This window comes from Triturus cristatus, chromosome 12 (assembly GCF_964204655.1).
Source record: "Triturus cristatus chromosome 12, aTriCri1.1, whole genome shotgun sequence".
NCBI lineage: Eukaryota > Metazoa > Chordata > Amphibia > Caudata > Salamandridae > Triturus > Triturus cristatus.
The window spans coordinates 600,228,368-600,250,950 of NC_140595.1; the positions used below are offsets into that span (position 1 = coordinate 600,228,368).

At 47.0% G+C, this 22,583-nt stretch overlaps 1 long non-coding RNA gene across 1 annotated transcript in view; it reads left to right on the plus strand.

Moving 5' to 3' along the window:
• Positions 1 to 2,619: 2,619 nt before the first annotated feature.
• Positions 2,620 to 22,583, plus strand: part of LOC146776351 (uncharacterized) — a 37,186-nt gene continuing 17,222 nt past the window's right edge. The window contains exon 1 of the long non-coding RNA XR_014972169.1: positions 2,620 to 2,712. This is a non-coding gene — a long non-coding RNA (uncharacterized LOC146776351). The remainder of the gene's footprint in view (positions 2,713 to 22,583) is intronic.

Consider the following 22,583-nt stretch of genomic DNA (forward strand, 5'->3'; position numbering starts at 1 on the left):
GGGAAGGAAGCACACTAGGTGGAAAGTGGGCAGGAGGTATAACGAAAAAGGAAGAACAAAAACGGAGGTTGGATGGGCAAAGGAAGAAAGAGGCAACACGCAAACTGGAATAAATAAAACTAAAAAGGAGGAAACTAGCATTGGCCACGAAAGTCATCGCGATCACGATCGCTGTGAAAGCGAAAGTGATCGCGATGACGCACTAAAACACGCAAGGGATGGGAAACAGCCTTTACCACGAAGCATTTTCTACGCGATACGTTTACAACGATACACTTACCTCATAAACGTCTTCACAACGTGTATTGCTTCAACGACGTCTTTAGCACGCAAGCTACGTCATCACGGAAAAACGTCTTCTTGGTCGGAAAAAAAAGCGTCAGTCCTTCGTTAGTGTCAGCGAAGACCTAAGAAAAAGGAAAAAAAAAGAAGAAAGGGGGCTTGGGGGGGTCTCCCCCCCAAAAACGAAAAAGCGGGGTAAAGGCAAGATCGAGGTAAGGGCAGTGCGAAGAAAAAACATTTCGTTGTAACGCATGCGTGGTAAAGGCATGCGTTGCAACGGAATGCGTAGTAACGACATATATTCGCAAGGGATGCGCACGCAAGCGCGTGTGCTTGTTGCGCGTTCTAGCAAGCTGGCTAAAAAGCTGGGGGGGAAAATGCTACCGCCGGCCACAGCTTGTACGCGCCCGCGCCCATGGACTGTAAGCTGTAGCCGGCGGTAGCATTTTTTTAAGCCCTCACTTACTAAAGTCTCTCCGAGCAGCGCATGCGCGCTGACTCAGCGAGACCTAAAAAAGAAGGAAGAACTGTTGGCAGTCGAGTCTATTATCAATGCCCATAGGGGACCGGTACAATGCCTGAAAACACCTACTTCCTGGTTTGTTTCCCTCTCATGATGTGGAAATCAGCTCACTAATAACGAGTGGGCTGAGGATATAGGACACACTGATAAATATAATTGAATGCCAACCTTTCCTGGGCGAGTCTCACAAATGAAGGGGGTGTTGCCGGTGGAATGGGGATTCACAAACAACCTGCGGCCAGGTAGGGTATATGCATCTAGTGTTTGGAAATGTAAGCAGCAGCGCTGGGGCACAAGGTGACATCTCTCTGCCTCATGGTAATGTGAAGCTAATCCCCTTTCTAGCTTCACTATTTAAACGAGCGTCCGACTTGTGCCATGGATTTGAATTATTATATTGACAGTTTGACACCTGCACAGAAAACCGTTTTCACCGTTTACTGTTGTCCGCTGTAGTTGCAAAGCAGTAAAGAAAATCACCCTTACTTTATGGCAGAAACTGTCTACTCGCTGAGTTAATTTATTACTCCAGGTCGTCATTAGATATGTGCCTTTGAGACTAGGGTTCTAAAAATGATTCTCGGAGGATCAGAGAAGAAGGAGGTGAGCAAGTTAGACCTCACAGAGTTTCCAGACACATGAGACTTCAGACATCTGAATATTTTCGAAATATGCAAAGAGCGATGGTAGGTTCAAAATAAAAAAAATACACTTTCGAATGTGTATTTCAGGTTCACTTTGAGCGCTGAGAATGTGAAAATAGTCAACATTTAAAAAACGGATGTAGTTTTTCATTGTACGATTAAAAAAAAATGCATAATAACTGCCAAGCTTGCCTTACCGTTGTAGATCAGCGTTTCACGTCTGACGCGCATCCAACAAAGGTAGCGTAAGCACGAACAGTTATTACCCAACGCACTGGTATATAAACACAACGCGTTGGTACTCATCTATCGACCTCGGAAGGATGAAAGGTTGAGTGAACCTAGACTGCGTGGGGACTCGAACCTGCGTCAGGTTAGACTGCCAAGCTTGCCTTACCGTTGTAGATCAGCGTTTCACGTCTGACGCGCATCCAACAAAGGTAGCGTAAGCACGAACAGTTATTACCCAACGCACTGGTATATAAACACAACGCGTTGGTACTCATCTATCGACCTCGGAAGGATGAAAGGTTGAGTGAACCTAGACTGCGTGGGGACTCGAACCTGCGTCAGGTTAGACTACGTTCAATTCGCTTTCTCTCCCTGAGCCTGAGCCAGCCCGTCAGTCGTGGGTGTGGAGTACCTGTGGCTAACCTTTATCTTTCGTCACCTGCGAATAGTAGTCTTTCTTTCATACAGAATATTGTAGTCTGTCCTTAGTTTCCCCCTTTACATAGTTGTTCTATGGATAATCGTACGAGTTATATTGAAAATCTATAATTCTAACAAACTTTCGGTACTAATGCAAAAAAATCCCGCCGTGGGCGTGATCGGTGCAATAATAATCATTCCATGAGAACCTTTATTGGGGGGAACTTCAAACCCGTTTTAACAATGAGAGTGACTTGCTTCGATTTGTCAATCGTTATATCCTATTACTTGTGAATAACTAAGATATGTTTTAATAATAGCCCAATTTTTAAATAAGCATTAGCATTCTTATTCTACTGAGTGACTATTAATCAGTAGCAGGGAAAGGATGCGTAACCTATCTTCTGTTTCCTGTTTCTCTTGCCTTTGAGGATCACCTCTTGTTGTTATGATTTTATGTCAGGAATGAAGGCTTTGGATTCTATGTCATTTCTTTACTGTTTATTCACAGATGTCAATGAAAGAAAACGTTTATAAACACTACATTACCCATGAACACTCTTATGTCACATGACCAACCATAGAGTATAGCCCTATATAAGCTCCGAGAAAGTAAGTGTCCTCTTTATTTGCTGCTCCGCAGCCAGTTAAGTGCATTCTCCCTTCTACATTTATTAATTGTATATGGTTAACTTCTGCTTACTGCATATTTTGCTAAATTATCAGGTTGATTGTAAAGTATTGTTAACATTGTGACGGTTTAACATTGTATGTTAATTTTTGACTTGTGGTTCACATCATAGCCCGCATTTGTTTTCAGTTGAGCATCGCTCGCCTTTACTAACTGCTGGGAGCACATTGCCTCCCCGACTGGGCACCTCGCGCCCGCGTTGTTGTACGGTGGCATGGGAGAAGGAAGCGAGGACACGCGCCTGCTAGACGTGCAGTCCTCTTTTATTATCCTCACGAGCGGCTCACATCGCGCATGCGCAGCTGCCTTTTCAGGTGCTTCCCTCCGATTGGGAAAGCTTAAACAAATGCGGGAGCAGCGTTCACTGCTCTTATATTCCAGTTTGCTTGTGTGTGAGTTAAATCTGCTCCCATTGACGCCCAGCAAGTGTTATCTGTGGGGCTGGATAATTTGCATAGGCACTGCCTAGAGTGGGTGATAGCAAGCCCTCCCTACACCTGATAATACTTTTGCTGTTGATTTGGCTTGCTTGGGGTTGCTCCACTCCCCCTTAATTATTATATATCTATATATATATATTGGTTCCAGATTGGGTTTATCCCTCGTACTTGGGTCTGTACTCCTCCGGTGGGATAGACAGCTGCACTGCAGTGAACTATTATGGCTGTACACTTTTATGAGGAGGAATATTTTGAGGAGGTACTCTCTGGGCTCTTGGAACGAGACCTTGTGGAGGCACTTGATGCAGGGGTACAGCATTCGGTAAATAAAGCCCTGTTGAGAGCCATAGAGCCTTTGAAACAACATCTTTGCGGTTATGTCCAACAGCAGGGCTGGCCACCCGCCCCTGGCAGTCAACCCATATTCAGTGGGAAAGGTACCAAAAACCCACAGGCTGCCGATTTTGCCAAACTGGCCAAGGCTATGTCAAGTGACCATGACTAAAATGTCCCCCCTCCTGAGGTGGCGCCTACTGACTCACCACGATGATGACGAGGAAACTTCCTCATTCCTCATGCCATACGTCAGATCAAGAGGAGGTCCCTAGACCCTCTAAGCGCTCAAAAAAGGAGTGCCACGTGGACATCCCTTCCCAGCCCAAGCTTCTCACATTTGAACTGACAGAGATTGTCCACCCCATCTCCACTGCTTGGTTGCCACCTCAGGAGGTGACGGATTATGTCCAAGCCCACATTAGGCAAGCGTTTGACAAGGATGTCAGGGCACGGCTGCGTTCCGAGTGCCCAGGGCCTGACCTGCCGGGTAAGGTGGCAGTGACCCTAGAGGTAGATCCCTCTCTGCTGACATATAAAAAAAATTATTCTAAAAATCCTAAGAAGGGCATAGACCGGGCATGGCGTTCATGCCAAGACAAACTTCTGGACATGACATGTCCATTGACCAAAATTTTGGAGTTGGGATTTAAGGCCAAAGAGTCCGCTATGGCTATCGAGCCTGAGAAGCTGATTGGATGGGCGCAACAAGCGGTTTGCCAGTTAGGAAACACTATTTGAGCAATGTCCAGTGAGAGAAGACGCTCTATTCTGCTGAAGCCTGACCCCAAGTTGGCTGAACTTTCTTCTTCTGAGTCTGGTCCCTTAGCTCAGGGCCTTCTATTTGGTCAGCCCTTTCTCACAAAGTTTGTTGCCACATTCAATGGGCTGGATAAGGCACAGGGATCCCTAAGACGTGCCTTCAGGCTGGTTTTCAGCAGGGCCGGACAATACAGAGGGCGGTCGTTCAGCTGGGGTTATAACCAAGGCGCCCCACGTGGTCAATACCACCAGCAACACGGGGGTTAGCCAGACCCCAACAACAGCAACTCCTCCTTCTGTCCAACCTGGTGCTCCAAAAATCGCTTTCGTAGGGGCAGACACGGAGGAAACCAGGGTGGAAATCAGGGTGCTGGAAACACAGGTGAGACTGATCCTATGTTCAGAAGTAATGTTGGGGGGCAGGTTCCAGTCCTTTCTGCACGTATGGCGCACAATCTTGCAGGATGCTTGGGTTCTAGGGACAGTGCAGGGTTACAAGTTAGAGCTGTACAGCTCCCTCAGCCAGAGTTCCCTCTCCCACAGATGTCTTTTTCCCGACAAGAGCAGGACTTCACCCCCTCCAAAATATTATCTCTGCAGAAGAAAGGGGCCATAGTAGTCACAGAGCCGCACCCGAGGGTTTATCAGCAGCATCTTCTTAGTCAAGAAGAAGGGGGTGGATCCAGGCTTGTGTTGACCCTCAAGGACTTCAATGGCTGGGTGGTTTATAGGCATTTCAAGATGAAGATTATCCATGTTCTTCGCAATCTTCTCCAAGAAGGGGATTGGATGGTCTGATTAGACCTGAAGGACGCGTACTTGTCCACCCCCATCTTCGTGCAACATCGGCGCTTCCTGCAGTTCCACTGGCAAGGAGTTTTCTACGAATACAAGGCTCTCCCTTTTGGTCTTTCATCAACACCATGGTGCTTCATGAAACTACTTCGCCCAGTGGTAGAGTGGTTGAGAGCTTGGGGAAGTTAGTCTAATCATCTTTTTAGACGATGTCATTATCATGGCACGTTCCCCACAACTAGTGGTGACTCATCTCGCCTGGTCGATCAGCCTATTACAGAGTCTGGGGTTCATTGTGAACTCACAGAAGTCGACTCTGATTCTGGCGCAGTCAATAGAGTTTCCAGGATTTCAGATCGATTCCCGTCTCTGCCAGGTACTCCTCCCAGCGCAGAATGTCAGATCAATCAAGAGAGAGTTGAGATTGATTCTGAACGAGCAGATTGTATAATTGAGATCAGTAGCCCGAGTGGTTTGTCTTCTGGCCTCTTCGATACAAGCGATTTTCTCCGGTCCCCTTCACTATCGGGCTCTTCAAAGACTAAAGATACAGCATCTCTGTAAAGGCCTCGGTTATGCAAAACAGATCCCTCTTTCAGAGGAGGCGAGATTGGAGATGCTGTGGAGGTTAGACCACATGGAGGCTTGGAACGGCAGAGCTAATATTTTGTTCTATTCCGGAAGTTGAGATCGAGTCGGATGCCAGCCGTTGGGGTTGGGGAGCCCGGTGTGGACAGATTTCCACTGGGGGTCGCTGGTCCCAGGAGGAACTCTCTTTACATATCAACTGTCTGGAGCTTCTTGTTGGCTCCTTTACGATCCGAAGACTTTCCCCTTGGAAGACGGACTGTTGTAGCTTGCTTTGCATGGACAACGTATCAGCCATGCGATATGTGAACAAGCTGTTAGGGACTTGGTCCTGTGTGCTAGCAGAGATCACCAAGGATTTCTGGCACTTCTGCATACAGCACAGAATTTCGGTAGTAGCAGTATACCTTCCAGGTTGCAACAACAATGTGGCAGATTGGCATTCGCGGTACCTACAGGATTTCAGCGACTGAAGACTCCACCCTTGGATTTTACAGGCACTGAACCTCCTTTAGGGTCTCTGTCGGTTGGACCTGTTCGCTTCACGCCTCAACAGACAAATCCCAGCCTTTTTCAGCTGACGTCCGGATCCCGAGGCAATTGCCATGGATGCCTTTCTCCAGAACTGGCCAACATCTCTGTGTAACGCGTTACCCTTGTTTATGATGATTCCCAGAGTGCTGGCACAGACTCGTCATCAACAGGCGGAGTTAGTATTGATCACCCCACTCTGGAGAACGCAGGCATGGTTCCCAGTACTTCTGGAAATGTCGTGTGCATTCCCGATCCTCCTCCCACATCGGTGTAACCTGTTGCTGGACCCTCGGGGAGCTCCGCATCCATTGATAGAATCGGAGCAACTCTCTCTGGTAGCTTGGCGGGTTTCTAGGACAGATGGAAGGTCCCTAACCTTATGCGAGACGCTGACAGATTTATCAGTGAAGCCTGGTCAGCTAATACCCACAAGCGATACTCATCAGCTTGGAAACAATGGTGTGGCCGGTGCTCTCAACGGGAAGTTGATCCCGCTAAGGCACATTTCTCTTTGATTGTCAATTTTTTGGCCCCCATCGCTTCATCTGGCATGGCTTACAGGACTGCAAATAATTTCTGGTCAGCCATCTCTGCAGGTCACAATCCGATGGATGGCAAACCGGTAGAACATCCCTTGGTGTGCAAGCTGCTTAGGGGTATACGAATAATCAAGCCTCCTTTCCCTAAATATTCTGTTTAATAGGATGTGTCTATTGTCCGAGGTTCTTGGAGTCATGGCCTTCCAATAAGTATTTATCAAGAGAGCAACTGTCTGCCAAGCTGACCATGTTGCTGTGTCTGGTTTCATGCAAACGAGTTTCAGATGTCCGGGCTCTAGACTTAGCAGGACGTAGGTTTTCTCCTGAAGGTGTTACCTTTTTCATCACAAAACAAACTAAATGCAATACATCTTCGGTATCGTACCCAGCTTTTCCGGATGATCCTAAGCTGTGTGTTGTATAATGCTTAAAGGAGTATGAGGTAAGTACTGCAGAGTTTTGTTCAGACATGAGAGGTCAGTTATTAATTGCGCTGCAGAAGACTTTCCGCCCGGTGACCCTGGCCACCCTGTCGAGATGGGGGCGTTGGCTCATGGGTGAAGCAGGCATTGATGTATCTAAACTTAGAGCCCACTCGGCTAGAGGGGCTATGGCATCAAAAAAATTTTCCTTAGAGGTCAGCCTTACAGACATTATGAATGCGGCTAATTGGTCAACAGAGACCACTTTTAAATCATTTTATTATAAACCTTTTGTTGATGTGGCATCTGTGGTGGTGGCTAAGCTTTGAACAAGCATATTCGGAGCCTCCGGTGACACGGAGCCGATGATTATCCCACCCAAATGAAATGTCTGTGCATTGTATTAATATACGGCATAAGTTTGTTTCTTATATCCTCCCTTCCTTTTCTGATTGTTATGATTACTGAATCAGATATTGAGACCGGAGTCTGCAATTTCAGGCGCTGATAGCAAGTAAAGCGTGATGGATTACAACGTTGCAACGTCCTCATCCTACAGTTGGTGGCAAGACTTTGTCGCCTTTGCTCAAAGAGGTTACCAGACTTCGTTGGTTCAAGGGCAGGATCATGAGTGGAGCCCCGTTGAGCCCCAAGTTGTCTCTTCGAGAGGAGTTTTCTCTAGTCAAGGTTGGATCTATGTAATCAAGTTCTTGGTTTAAATGACTTAACTTTTGGATGATTTCTCAAAGAAAGAGGACACTGTTACCTTGGTCGGAGCTTATATAGGGCTATAATCTATGGTTGGTCATGTGACATAAGAGTGTTCATGGGTAATGTAGTAATTATAAACTTTTTGTTTCATTGGCTGCTGTGAATAAACAGTAAAGAAATGAGAAACATAATCCTCGCCTCCGAGTCCTTAATAGAAATGAAAATTCTCGTCACGAATGTTTGCAAATTTTTAATTATGCTTCTCTTTCTTTTACTGCAAAGCACAGCAGCCAATAATATACAAAGAAAACATCAATTGCACTTCCCATAAGCCATATGCCCATCCCTCATAGCGACAAATAAAAGCAACTTTGCCGAAACAGAAGTAGCCATCTTCAAATTCATACGAACATTGAAATTAAGAATTTTTTTCTACATCATTCATCCAACGTCGATATCTTCTGAACCTGAGGAATATAAAGAATTTAAAGGAAAAAGTACATTTTGTGCTCCAGTATCACACAAAATAATTGACTCTTTTGAAAGGATGGTACAATCTGGAACTAAGCAGATCAACTTTGAAAGTGGTACACGGAGCAACTTTTCGCAAAAAGATTGGAGTACATTACAAAGTTTGCAAAGGAATAAAAATTTCACCTTCCAAAAAGCCGATAAAGGTGTATCACTGGTTGTGATGGATACGTCATTCTATGAAAATAGTGTGAAAACGCACGGAGAGGATCAAAATGTTTATATGAAATTAGATTACGATGCCACCATCAATTTCCAAGAAACATTGAGAAAAATCTTAGACCGAGCTTTGGAGATGAAATGGATTTCGGAAAAAACTAATAAATTCTTAGATTAAAAAAATGTCCTCGTCATCCACACATATACATGCTCCCCAAGGTGCATAAGAACTTGCAGTCACCCCCATTCAGTATAGTATCTGCATGCGGGTCAATATTGGAACCAGTCGGACAATACATTGATTTCTTTTTACAATCGATCGTACAGAATTGGGAAACCTATGTGAAAGACACTACGGCATTCTTGCAAATTTTAAAATTGATTGAAAATCAAAACAAGGATGACTGGTGGTTGTGTACAGTGGACGTGACCGCCCTGTACACATCAATCCCCCACAATGAAGGTCTGGAAGCTTTGGAATGGAGTTTATTGAGAAATGACTGCGAAGGTGCCAATAAAGTGTTTCTACTTGAATTGATGAACTACGCTTTGTATCACAGTTATTTTCAATGGCAGAATACTTTTTATGCCCAATGTAACGGAACTACTATGGGTTTTGCGGGGGCTCCATCCTACGCAAATACCTATATGGCAAAATTTGAATATGATAACATTTTACAGCATCCCAGATGGCGTGGAAAACCCATAACATTCAAAAGATACATTGATGACATATTCATCATTTGGAAAGGAGACCATCAACAACTGGAAGATAACATAACACAACTAAATTCCTGCAACAAGCATATCAAATTTACTCATCACATTGCTAAAAATCAGATTGCATTTTTGGATGTTTTAATCACTATTGAAAAGAACACCATAAAAACTAATGTATTTACTAAAATCACGGACAGAAATAATTGTTTACAATATCAAAGCTTCCATCAAGAATCTCTAAAAAATCATTTACCATTTTCTCAATTTATCAGATTAAAACGCATCACATCTAACCCAGAAGATGCGAATGAAACTATAAAAATGTTTGGAGAAAGGTATACCCAAAGAGGATATCCTAAAGAAATCGTTGAAGAATCAATGAAACGTGTTAGTCTTTACTTGCTGGATCAAGAGAAGAAGAAAAGAAATCAACAATTTGTATATTGAAATACTCAACGCTAGCAAAGAAAATAAAAAATATCATGAACAAACACTGGAGTTTGATACACAATGAACCTGAATTACAAAATCTGTATGATGAGAAAATCACTTTTGCTTTCAAGCGTGGAAAAAATCTCAAAGAATTTTGACACAAAGGAAAGATTCAAGCCAACAACATAAGTTCAAGTGTATGCAGAGATGTGAGAACTGCACACACTGTAATAATGTCATGGTAGGGAATGAATTTTCACATCCGACAAAAGGAACAAAAACTACATTAAAACTCACAAGTACGCGTGACACCAAGAATGTTATTTATGTAATTAAATGCCCTTGTGGCAAAATATATGTGGGAGTTACAGAACGGAAGGTGAAAGTTCGTATTACAGAACATAAAAGCAACATCCGATTGAAAAACCTTAAATCTACAGTGGCATCGCACTGGCAAGAAGCCAATCATCAAATTTCTCAATTAAGATTCATAATTTTGGAATCAGTACAATCACGTCCAGACATGGACCCACAAAAACAACTATTAAGAGCTGAATTTTTCTGGATTAGAAAATTGCAGTCCATGCAACTGACTGGAATGAATGATCGCATTAAACTGTCTTGTTTTCTATAAATGCACATAAGTATAATTGTTGCAACTTACACTGTTTAAAGCACTACACAGTTCATATAGCTCTTTATGATCAGCTTATAGATAGGAACCGTAAAGTCTAACTGAATATTTACATGATTGTTACGCGTGTTAGCGTTTGCACACCGAGACATAGCACTGTATCTTATGATTGAGAGTCATCAAACACCTTCGTGCTAAATTGATTTTAGATCAAAGAATGATACTGACGAAATGTGGTAAAACCTTTTTTCACTATCACTACATGTCTACTGCTGAGAACACTGCGAAATTAGCTGGCGGTACTTTACATACCACAATAGTGCATCATGGTGAGTATAGTTTTTCACAATCCCCTATCACAAAATAGGGGCACGGATGCTTTAAGATCCTTTTGAACCGGTAAGACGTATTTTACGCAAACACCTGAGGTATCATGAGAGCAGCCACTATTGAAACGTTTCTCGCGCGTTTTTCCGCGATTGAAGCAGCGCTTTTTAATGTAAGTGTTTTTGTTAAGTAAATAATTGAAACGCAAGAGAATTTTCGTACGAGAAAGGTTCTATGACAGTAGCAACATTGTCGAAACCAAACAATCTTTTGACTCTTTGTAACCACGTAATGATTGATTATGTACGCATTCTTTTCATAAGCAACGGCTATCTGCCGATACAATGTAACCAATAATAATATACGGAAATGTTTCTCGCGCTTGCCCTGCGTTAGCTTAGCTTGCGCACAGAATATTAAAAGTCTTGATTATGTACGCATTCTTTTCATAAGCAACGGCTATCTGCCGATACAATGTAACCAATAATAATATACGGAAATGTTCCTCGCGCTTGCCCTGCGTTAGCTTAGCTTGCGCACAGAATATTAAAAGTCTACAGACCTAGCGTATATTTTAAGATTCTAAAATTGGTAGGGTTGTTTTTACGATTAATTTGCCACGGTTTCAAAATGCAATGATGGTTAACACACAGAAAGATTGCATTGAACTTTGTGAAGTGTGAGTTTAATCACAATACTGTTACCATGTTGAATTTAGCCTTCGTTTTTTGCTGTTTTGTTTGAAGTATTCAAGAATTTTCAGATTGTATATTTGATTTGTGCTATTCATGTATTTGTTTTTAGACTCCTGAGGAAGGGTCAAATAAGACCCGAAATGCATTGAGTATAGAAGACACTGCAAATGGAATATCTGTGCATCTGAGAATATAAGATGCTAGAATTGAAAAGGAAATTCACATAAGAAAGAAAACCAGGGATAATACTTTATGTTGAGCAAACATTGAAGATTCATGTGAAAATTCATTGATCTACAATAAGATAAGAAACATTTTCGTTTGAAGATAACGGTGCTCACATCTAAGAGAAAGGAGTTCCTGACCCACACAGCTTTGGATTTTTAAGGGCACTGCCAGACACAGTGCAACAGATGTCGTAGCACACCATGAATTAACCTTCTCCCAATCAGCACAGGAGGCAGGGAGTGTAGATCAACAGTTATTTATTACTTAGATGCAATACACGTAAGAGCGCCGGGCCACACAACCAACTCGTGCCGCGGCGGGCTCTTTCTCCGCGCCTCGCGGCTCGCGCATGTGCATTGCCTCCCACGCGTTCTCCTCTCGCGCGCCGCGTCATCACGCAGCGTGCGAGACTAGAACGCACACTACATATCTCCCTCCTTTACCATGGCTTGGATAACATACTGTCCTCACAGTCTCTAGGGTATGCACCCTCCCTCAAGTTCAAAGTCTTTGAAGCGGCTAGGCCTCACAATCACTCTGCCCGCTCGGGTACGCCTTACCGGGGTGCCATGATTACCGGAATCATTGCCTGCAGCCGGGCTGTGGCCTCGTTGTTCGCTTCGCCCCGCTCTGTCAGGGCTGTGGCCTTCCTCCGTCGCTAGCTCTTCCATTTCCATCGACCCCTTGTGTACCTGCTCCTCACTTTCTTCTCTCTCCGGTCCGCTTCTCCCTTCCGGGGGTTGGCTTCCTTCGTTGTCTTTTGTTAGTGTCTCTAGGGTTGACTTCTCATTCTCTTCCTCTGGCCATTTCAGGATCTTGTTGCATTTCGCCATGCGGTCATGGGACCACACGTTCCCATCACTGAGTAAGGCGGCTCTCTTGTATGCCTCTTCCACTTGTAGAGGTGGACTGTACTTGCTTTCTCCCTTCTTCCTTCGTACCGCTAGCTTGACTCTCACCCACTCCCCTTTCTCCAGAGTGGCATTCTTGACCTTCCGTCTCTTGTTGTAGTACTCCGTGTACACCCTCTGGGCCTTCTCCAGGTTGTGTTGTACTACTGCCGGAGACCACTTACTCGTTAATGTCTTTTCTCTCCACATGACATTGTCCTTTGTGAAGGGGTGTCTCCCTCTTAGGATTTGGAAGGGGCTGTACCCCGTCCCCATGGGGGTGATGCGGTAGGCCCACACTGTTTTCTGAATCTCCTTCTCCCAATCTTTCCCCACCATGATAGCTGCCTGGATGGATCCCATCAGTACTCTGTTAAAGCGCTCCACCTGCCCATTGCTTGCCGGGTGGTACACCGCCGTGTGCAGCAATTTTATCCCATTGCGCTCTGCGTATTTGTTCCATTTATCCGATCTAAATTGGGGTCCATTGTCGCTCAATAGCGTCCTGGGGATGCCTTCCCTTAGAAAAACGGAAGTGAGGAATTGTATCACTGTTTCTGCTTCCATTTCTTCCTGTATGTGTATCTCCGGCCATTTGGAATACTTGTCGACCAGGACACAGAGGTATTGGGGCGTCCAGGATGTCCACCGCCACGTCTTCCCATGGCCCACTTGGTACAGGGAATTTCCCTAGCGCTGGCCTTAGTGGGACTAGCGTCTTGTCGGCTCCTTGGCACTAGCTGCACTCTCTCACTTGCCTCTCCACCTGGGCGTCCATTCCTGGCCACCAGTACATGTCTTTAGCCCTCGCCTTCGATTTTACTATTCCCAAGTGCCCTTTGTGCAGCATTGCGAGTAATCGGGGAACCACTGTTTCTGGAGGAACCCCTTTGTCTCTCCTGTACAGGAATATTACTTCGTTCCCTACCGATAACTTCGAAATACTTCCGGAGAGCCTCTCCTAACCGTCTCTTCTCTGGCCATCCCTTTATTATGTGTTCCTTGACCTTGCGGGTTTCCTCATCTTCTTCATACGCCTGTATCCATTCTTGTTTGCTTATCACCCTTTCGGGGTCTTCCATTATTGCCACCATCTCTTCTTCTTCAGGCGTCTTGTCCGGGGCCCCTTCTATGGCTGCTGCTCGGCTGAGATTGTCTGCCACCTTATTCCTCGTCCCCGGAATATGTTCCACATCGTATCCGTACTCCAGCAGTTTGAGCGTCATTTTCGCTATGCGGGGTGTGGCCCCAGCATGCCCGCTTGAGGTGAGCACTTTTACCAGTGGCTTGTGGTCCGTTTTCAGCAAGAATCTTGTGCCCCATAAGAATTGGCGATATTTTCCCATCGCCCACACCACCGCTAGCATCTCTTTCTCAATCACACTATATTTCTGCTCCGTGGGTGATAGTGTCCTGGACGCGAAGCTGATTGCTTCCACCTGTCCATCGCTCCTTTCCTGCATGAGCACGGCCCCTAGGCCTTTCTCGCTGGCATCTGTCGTTAGAATCGACCGACCGAGAGGATCATACCCTTGCAGGGGTACCGCTTGGCTGATGTCTCTCTTCAGGGCCTCGAATTCCTTCTGTGTGTCCTCCGTCCATTGGTAGGTTGTTTTGTCCCTTGTTAGTTGTCGAAGGTGATGGGTCTTGGTGGCGAAGTGTGGTACGAATTTGCTGTAGTACTCGGCCATCCCTAAGAAGGACCTCACTTCCTCTTTGTTGTTGGGTGCAGTCGCCTTGCATATCGCTTCCACATTCGCTCTTTTTTTGGGGGTGATGCCACATCCTCCTATTTCGTGCCCCAGGTAGGTGACTGATGTCATTCCTAGCCTGCACTTTTCCCATTCCGCTGTCAGGCCCTTGTCCTCTAGCACTCTGAGTACTTTTTCCAATCTCTCATCGTGGTCTCTTCTATCTGACCCCATCACGAGTATATCATCCTGAAAATACTGGACGCCTTCAATGTCCTGAAACAGCCGATGCATCAGCTTTTGGAACACCGCTGCCTCCGAGGCAAGGCCAAATGGCATTCTCCGAAACTGGTAGCACCCAAAGGGTGTGATAAACGATGTCAACTTCCGGCTTGACGGGTGCAGGTCTATTTGGTGATAGGCAGACGTTAGGTCGATGGTGGAGAACCATTTTATCCCTTTGGTCTTGGCTAGCATTTCCTCAATGCGAGGTAACGGGAATTTCTCTACTATGAGGCACTTGTTTAGTTCCCTTAGGTCTACACAGAGACGGACTTTCCCATTGGGTTTCATCGCTACTACCAGGGGGGCAAGCCATTCCGCACTGTCGATCGGCTCTATTATTCCCTCCTTTTCCAATCTGTGTAGCTCCGTCTGCACCGCCTCTTTCACCGCTAAGGGTATGTTCCTGACTTTGTGGGACACCGGGCTGGAGTTTGCCTTAAGTACTATCCTGTGGGTAAATTTCTCCAGCTTCCCCACCTTTCCTCCAAACACCTTCGGGAATTTATGCTTCATTGCTTCCAGTACCGGCCAGCTCCCTGGCGCCGTCAAGAGGACTTGTGTGTCGCCTCCCGGGTCTAGTTTGATCCCTAGATCCCCTTGGTCCATCCATCCCAGCACCGAGGGGCCTTTCTCCGCTATGTACAGTTTGCACTCGGCTTGTCTTCCCCGGAATTCAAAGGTCAGTTTCCGGTACCCTACCATAGGTACTGGATCTCCTGTATACGTTACTGGCCGAATGTCTGGAGGTTCCAGCTTCGGTCCCAGCGTAGGTTCGAACTGCTCCTTCCATACCGTTTTCTGGATGATGGTGTACGGAGACCCTGAGTCTATGACTATTTGGATGTTCACCCCTCCAATCTTCATGTCGCATTGGGGTTTGCGGGTTCTCTTCCCGTCTATCCCTAGCACCTGATCCTCGATACACAGGATTTCCACTTCTTCCTCTGTCTCTTCTTCTTCTCCCTGATGCTCTCGTTCCACATACTTCACCACGGGTCTCCTCGTCTTCCTGCGGCAGACTTTCTCGTAGTGACCCATTATCTCGCAGAACATACACTTCGCCCGGAACGCTGGGCATCTCTTGTCCTGGGCGGCATGTGCGGGACTGCCGCACCTGTAACAGGCTCCGTTGTTGTCTTTTGTCTGCTTCCACGTTTGTCCCGCCTTCCCTTTCAACTTCGGGGGTCCTCTTCCTTCCTGCGCTGTTTGCTTGCTTCTTCCCTGCGCTTCCGCTTCATCCACTCTGTTCACCATGACTTTGGGGACCACTTCTCGTTTTGCTGCCGCCGCACACCGTTTGGTCAGCTCCGCTTTCTTCACCATCGCTATTACGTCTTTTAGAGGCGCCTCGCTGTTCGCCCACAGTTTATCTTGCACGCTTTTATTCGTGGTATGCATGACGATTTGGTCCTTGATGAACTCATCGTGCAGGGCTCCATATTTGCATGTCACTGCCAGTTTCTTCAAGGCTGCCACGTATTCATCGATGGTTTCTCCCGGCTCCTGTTTCCTCTGTTGGAAATTGTATCTGTCTATTGAGACACTCACCACCGGGCGGTAGTGGGCAACAAGGTCCTCCATGGCGTGCTTGAATACGTCATCGTCCGCGTTTTGCCTGAGTGGCGGCACTAGATTCTGGTAGACCCTTATGCCTTCCGGGCATAAATTGTGCAGGAGTATTCTTTTCTTCCTCGCGCTGGGGAACTCTTCACCGTTCTCATCTTCGAGGGCCGCCAGGTAGTTCTTAAAATATTCCCGCCAATCCTCCCACTTCATTTGGGGCTCTCCCGGTCTTGGCAGAAACGGTATGAGCGCCGTTAGCGAGGAACCTTGGGTGCTAATCTCTTCCCTCCTTCCTGGCGCTGCGCTTGGGCTTCTTGGACTTTCCGGTGTGTCTCCCCGTTCTGGTCGTACCTGCTCCTGCTGTCGCTTCTCTTTTGACCCCCCTTCGCTGCTTGCTGCCGCTTCCGCCAGGGTCTCTGCGACACGGCTTCGTGTGTGCTTCTGACAGTTGCGCGCCGGTTATAGGCCTCTGCACGTGGTCCGTACCTTGTGTTGACTGCCTCTGCCACGCTCTTCTTGTGTATTCTCTGGGGACTGCTCCGCTTTTTTTTCTCCTTTGCTGGTTACTCCTTGGCCTGTGCTCCCTGTCGGTGTTTCAGGGTCCTTCAGCTGTCTGTGAATGCAGCAATCCCGATCTCGTCGCCACTGTAATGTTGTTGGGACCTTCTCCCAATCAGCACAGGAGGCAGGGAGTGTAGATCAACAGTTATTTATTACTTAGATGCAATACACGTAAGAGCGCCGGGCCACACAACCAACTCGCGCCGCGGCGGGCTCTTTCTCCGCGCCTCGCGGCTCACGCATGCGCATTGCCTCCCCCGCGTTCTCGCGCAGCGTGCGAGACTAGAACGCACACTACAATCGAGTGCACTGAGAAAATTCTGATTCTACCATCCCTCATAGTGTCCCACCAATCAGGTACCATCAGCCACCTATGAAGCGCCATAGTCCATAGTCCTTCCTCTTTCATTCTTGCTGCACAGCAACAGATAAGTGTCCCTCTTACATGTATTTCTTATATAAAGTTACTGTAGTTATGGTGTTTTCACACTATGGATTTCTGAGCTTTGCTTCCGTGACTTTTACACGTGATTTGCCTTGTACAGGGATATCGATCCCTTCTGCATTTTAGCCAGCCGGGAGCAGGGAAGCGAGCGTACGTGGCCGACATCAAGAATGTAGTCCTCTTTCTACTGCCACAATGTGCCTGCCTGCTGCAATGCGCTACGCACTATCTGCAGTCGTTGTCGTGCATGTTCGGGGATTAAGCAACCCGAGGGTTTTCTGAGTGCTCCTCTTCTCAATTTAAGAATTTCACTCAGCACGGCCCTGCCCTTGGGGGGGGGGGGGGGTGTATTTCCAGGTGGCTTCCTCCTACTGAATTGTTGGCATCGGGCGATTTTATTGCCTTATTATCACTTGGCTGTCCCCCCACTCTGTTTTCATAGCTTCACGTTCTCCAGTGACTGACTCCTTTAGAGTTGACAGAGAGGTGCACTGCTCAACCTTGGCACATTACTACCCTCAAAATGATGAATACCTGGATGCGACACCTGAACACCATGTGGAGGAGCGTCTAGTGGAGGCATTGGACAATGATGTTCAGGACACAGTGAACAGGGCATTGATGAAAGCCCTCCGACCATTTACCAAACCAATAGTGCGTTATGCCAGGATGGAATTGGCAACAAACGTTTTGGGGAACCTTCCCCAGATTGAGGTAAATCCCTCAGAGCCTGGTCCTCCACGCAAAGCGGCAGATGATGGGCCCTATTCGGAGGTGCTGGAACAGATGAGTTCTTCAGTCCTATTGGACCATGAACATGGCGCTTCCACGAGTCCGGGTTCTTCGGGGCTCTACCAGGAGGTAGGCCTGGGTGATTCTCCTCCATAATCCTCAGATTCTGAAGATACACAGGACGACTTGCACGTCTCTGGTAAGAGAGAGCACATATCTCATCATACAGTGGAAAACCCAGCTGGGCTCCCCCAAGAATCTCCACTTCAATCCCAATACTATTATCCATCCTTGCTCATTCGATTGGGTCCCTTGTCCTGAGGTGGCCGATTAAATACAATCTAGATTGCGCAAAGGGTTAGAGAGAGAGTTGCGCAAGATTTTGCTTTCAGAATGTCCAAGGCCTTCTCTCACTGGCAAAGTAGTGGACACTCTGGACCTCAGCCCTAATACGGCCCTTTTTCTCAAGAAGTATTTTCAGGATCCCAAGAAAGGGATAGACCGGAGGGGGGCGCTAGTGAGCTCGGCCGCAAGATGGGTTATGCGAAATGGAAAAGATTATTAACCATTATCCGCCGCCGTAGCCGGCATTATCGCATGCGATTGAATGGCGGGCACCCCGGAGTGACCGACAGCCTGACTGGTTTCGATTATGAGTCTGGCAGTTCCCTGGTATTTGCCCGAAATTCAACTGATGGCTGAGCGGTGGTGCTGCCTAGCTGAGAGCCGCAGCATGGTGATGCTTCCTGCGGGAGAGGAGGTTGCTGCCCTGCTCTCGCTCTCGAGGAAGCCAGCCCCCCCTGGAAGAGGCGATGAGCTCCGTGAGAATCACTGTGCTGCTGTGGAACCGAGATCACCATCATAAAAGTTTTTTTTAGATGCCACCAAGGCATTCAATTCACTTGAGTGGCTGTATTTATTTGCTCTCCTCACCCGTATAGGACTTAGCACCAAGTTCATTAAACGTATTGCTCTTCTTTACTCCCTCCCCACTGCACGAATCAGGATCAATGGTGTGATATCCTCTCCGTTCTCAGTCTCCTGCGGGACTCCCCAGGGTTGTCCTCTGTCGCCCATTCTGTTTGCCATGGCGCCCAACGCGGCTCGTTTACGGCAACACCATGCCCACAGGGGCTTGGCGTTCAACCCCCGGGTGATACTTGTCTCGTTATATGCGGACGACATTGCGCTATATGTGAAACACCCTGCAGACAACCTCGACCCCCTTTTCAGGGAGTTCCCTAGATTTGGTGGGCTCTCAGGGATATTGGTAAATTGGGCGAAATTGATGGTTTTACCGCTGACGGAGGCCACAACTAAAGTTCATTCAGAATTCCGACTGATGTGGTCACAAGGACCAGTGAAATACTTGGGCATCTGGATAAGCCGCAACTCTGAGGAGCTACGGCGCTCCAACTATGGCAGACTGATGGACTGGCTGGAGCTGCACATAAAGAGCTGGATCACACTGCCGCTGTCCATGACTGGACGGTTAGCCATTGCAAAAATGGTGGTCCCGCCTAAACTCCTCTACCTCTTCACGAATCTCCCGTTCCTACTTGCTCACTGCTTCAGGAGACAACTGCACTCCCAACATAATCCTTTTGCATGGGCTGGCAAACAGCCCAGAATCTCCTGGGAAATTCTTACATTACCATTCAAGCAGGGCAGACTATGCGTGCCTGATCTTGACTTATACTACTGGTGCACCCAAGCACAGTTTGCCTTCCACTGGGTATATCCCACACAATTCATGGCGCATACCGCACCTGAGCAGGACCAGGTAGCCCCGCTGCCTCTTCATTTGGCTATAAACCGAGCACAGTCCCGACCCCGGGCCAGGGGGGGCCTGGTGGGATGCAAGTTGTGGGCATGGCATGGGCTGCACCGAAGAACGTGGCTGGATGTAATGTACGCCCCTTCGGTCCCCCTGATTCGGCTCCAGGTGTTGCTGTTTCTGACGAAGTCAGGCCCTGGCACCAGATCACCAAAATATTTCCAGACGTATTTCCGGAGGGAAACTTTATCGAGCCTCATCAAGTGCAGGAGGAGGGAGAGCTGACTACACTAGAAAAATGACATACTATCAGTTGCGAGCCACAATGCGTGCCTGTCTCCCCTCTTTCCCACCCATGCCCCCCACGTTTTATACCCTTAAGCGCTTTCTGAGGAACTCCTCACCATGCAATTATTCATGTCCCTATATGCAGATATGCAACGCACAGCGCCTGTGTGCACAACGTGAGCCCAACAGGAGTGGGAGGCCACATTTGGCAACTCAGTAACACAGCAACAGTGGTCATTCTGCTGCGCGCAGAAGCGGGTACTCTTCCTGAATTATCAGCTTCGTCTTATTCACTTTAACATTTTTCCATAGATTATACAGCACACCAACCTGGCTCCATAAAGCGGGACTGATAGATGAGGCGCGATGCCGGCGATGTAGCTCCCCCGAGGCGACCTTGCTTCACCTGGCCTGGGAATGTTGCCATATCCAACACTACTGGGCGACTATTTTTGATGCGATAGAGGAGATGACTGACAGGCGCATGGAGAGGTCACCCCCACCTGCTCTTCTTGTATAAGTAAGAGACCTACCAACGTATAGTAGAAAGTTCGCTGCCCTGCTCCTTCTGCATGCAAAGCGGCTCATTGCGATGAATTGGGGGAGGAATCGAGCACCACATTGAGAGGATTGGCTCAGGGACGCAGCGTTCAGTTCTTTCAGGAGCAACTTTCGGCTTATTGGGACCTCCTGCCTCCTCAGACCCATCTTAGGGACATATGGGGACCACTGCAACTATACATGTGATCACACGCAGGTATAGAGGTGCCTACACACCTTCAGACCTTGGGCAGTCAGGGGTAACTCCGGGAATGTCCACAACCACACTTATGGGGTCTGTATCACCCCTCATGGGCTAAGCGATCATGACCTGTCACCCCCCGCCTCTCTATCCCTGTACCCACCCTCCCACCCTTTTTTCCTGATTTTTGTTATGGCACGTATTCTGATTCTGAAATGCGTCCTGCAATAGTGTACTGTACTCTCAGATGTCAACATCTGGCCATATGGCCCTAGAGGACCTTGAATAAGACTATATGTGATGTGATTGTACCACATGACCATGGTTTTGTGCTCCGAGAAAAGGTTGATCTCTGCTATGGTGCATAACAACTGTGTTATTAACCTTGTACACATGAAAATGATGACTAAAGAGAATTTATTTAAAAAAAAAAAAAAAAGAAAGGGAAAGACAGGGCTTGGCGTGGATGCCAGGATAAGATGTTGGATCCTTTGGGGCCCCCTTACCAAAATCTTGTAGATGACAGTTTGCGCAAAAGATACCAACACCCCGATTAAGCCAGATTCACTGTTGAGATGATGCCAACTGGCACTTTGCATCTTAGGGCAATGCTACCTGCGCCATTTTCGCCTAAAGGAGCAAGTCTTTTTTAAAGTATATTGATCCACAGCTCACGGAGTTGGCTTCTGCAGAAACTGGTCCTTTAGCCAGCGGTCTCCTTTTTGGTGATAAATAAGTCAAGGACTGCTCTGGATAAGGTGCATACTTCAATCAAGAAGGTACTTGTTGGGGTGTTTTTGCGCGAGCCGAGTGATACAGGTATTGTGCACCAGGCCGCAGATTTCCTCAGGCCTCTAATAGAGGTGGTTCGTACAGGGGAAGAGGAAGTGCCAACTATTCCTACTCCAATTCCTTCTCCTTCTACCCATCTCGAGCTCGCAGGGACTGTGGCCATTTTGTGGTGGAAGCAAACATGCAGAGTCCTCTTACTCAGGTAAAGATTATTTCTTGTTCAGATGTAATTTTTGAGGCATGATACAGCTCTTCCTACACAACTGGGATAACGCAAGATTCTTGGATACTGGAGACAGTACAAGATTTCAGGTTAGAATTTTATGCAACACTCTCTCAAAAGATTCCTCCTCCTGCTCTGAGTTTTCCCCAGCCAGAACGGTGTTTTATAGACTCAGAAATGCAGGAGTTACTCCGGAAAGAGGTGATCACCCCTACAGCGAGGCACCCTCAGGGCTGTACCAGTACAATTTTTCTTATCCAGAAAAAAGACCAGGGTTTCTGTTTGGTTTTAATATCTCAGATAGTTTAACTCCTGGGTAGTGTATCTTAATTTCAAAATGGATGGTAATCACCTGCTCCGAGATCATCTTCAAGAGGAGGATTGCTTGGTGCGACTCAACCTTACATACGTGTATTTGACGGTCCTGAGTTTCCCTCTTCACAGGAGGTTTCTCCAGTGTCTATGGGGTCAACAGTGGTACACGTTTTCTGCTCTTCCCTTCAGCCCCTTGGTTTTTCACCAAGCTCCTTTGCCTGATAGTTCAATATCTCCAGGAGAGCGGATTTTGTCTCATAATAAATCAAGATGATGTCCTCATCATGACCCAATCTCAGGACACCATCCTGCTCCTTCTTTCATGGGCAATTCGACTCCTTCAAGACTTGATCTTCGTCATCAACTCCAAGAAGTCTCATTTGATCCTCACTCAGAGACTAGAATGCTTTGGTTTTCAGGTAGACTTGGTTTTTGCCCAGCTCAGACTTCACTCAGCGAAAGTGATGTCTATCAAGAGAGAATTGAGACGTGCACTTGCCTCAACGACAATATCCTTAAGGATTTTAGCCAGACTAGTGGGCCTGTTGGCTTCCTTCAGTCAAAATGTTTTCCTGGGTCCCCTCTATTACCGTGCCCTCCAGAGACTCTAGATCCTGCATCTCTGGAAAGGGTTGTCC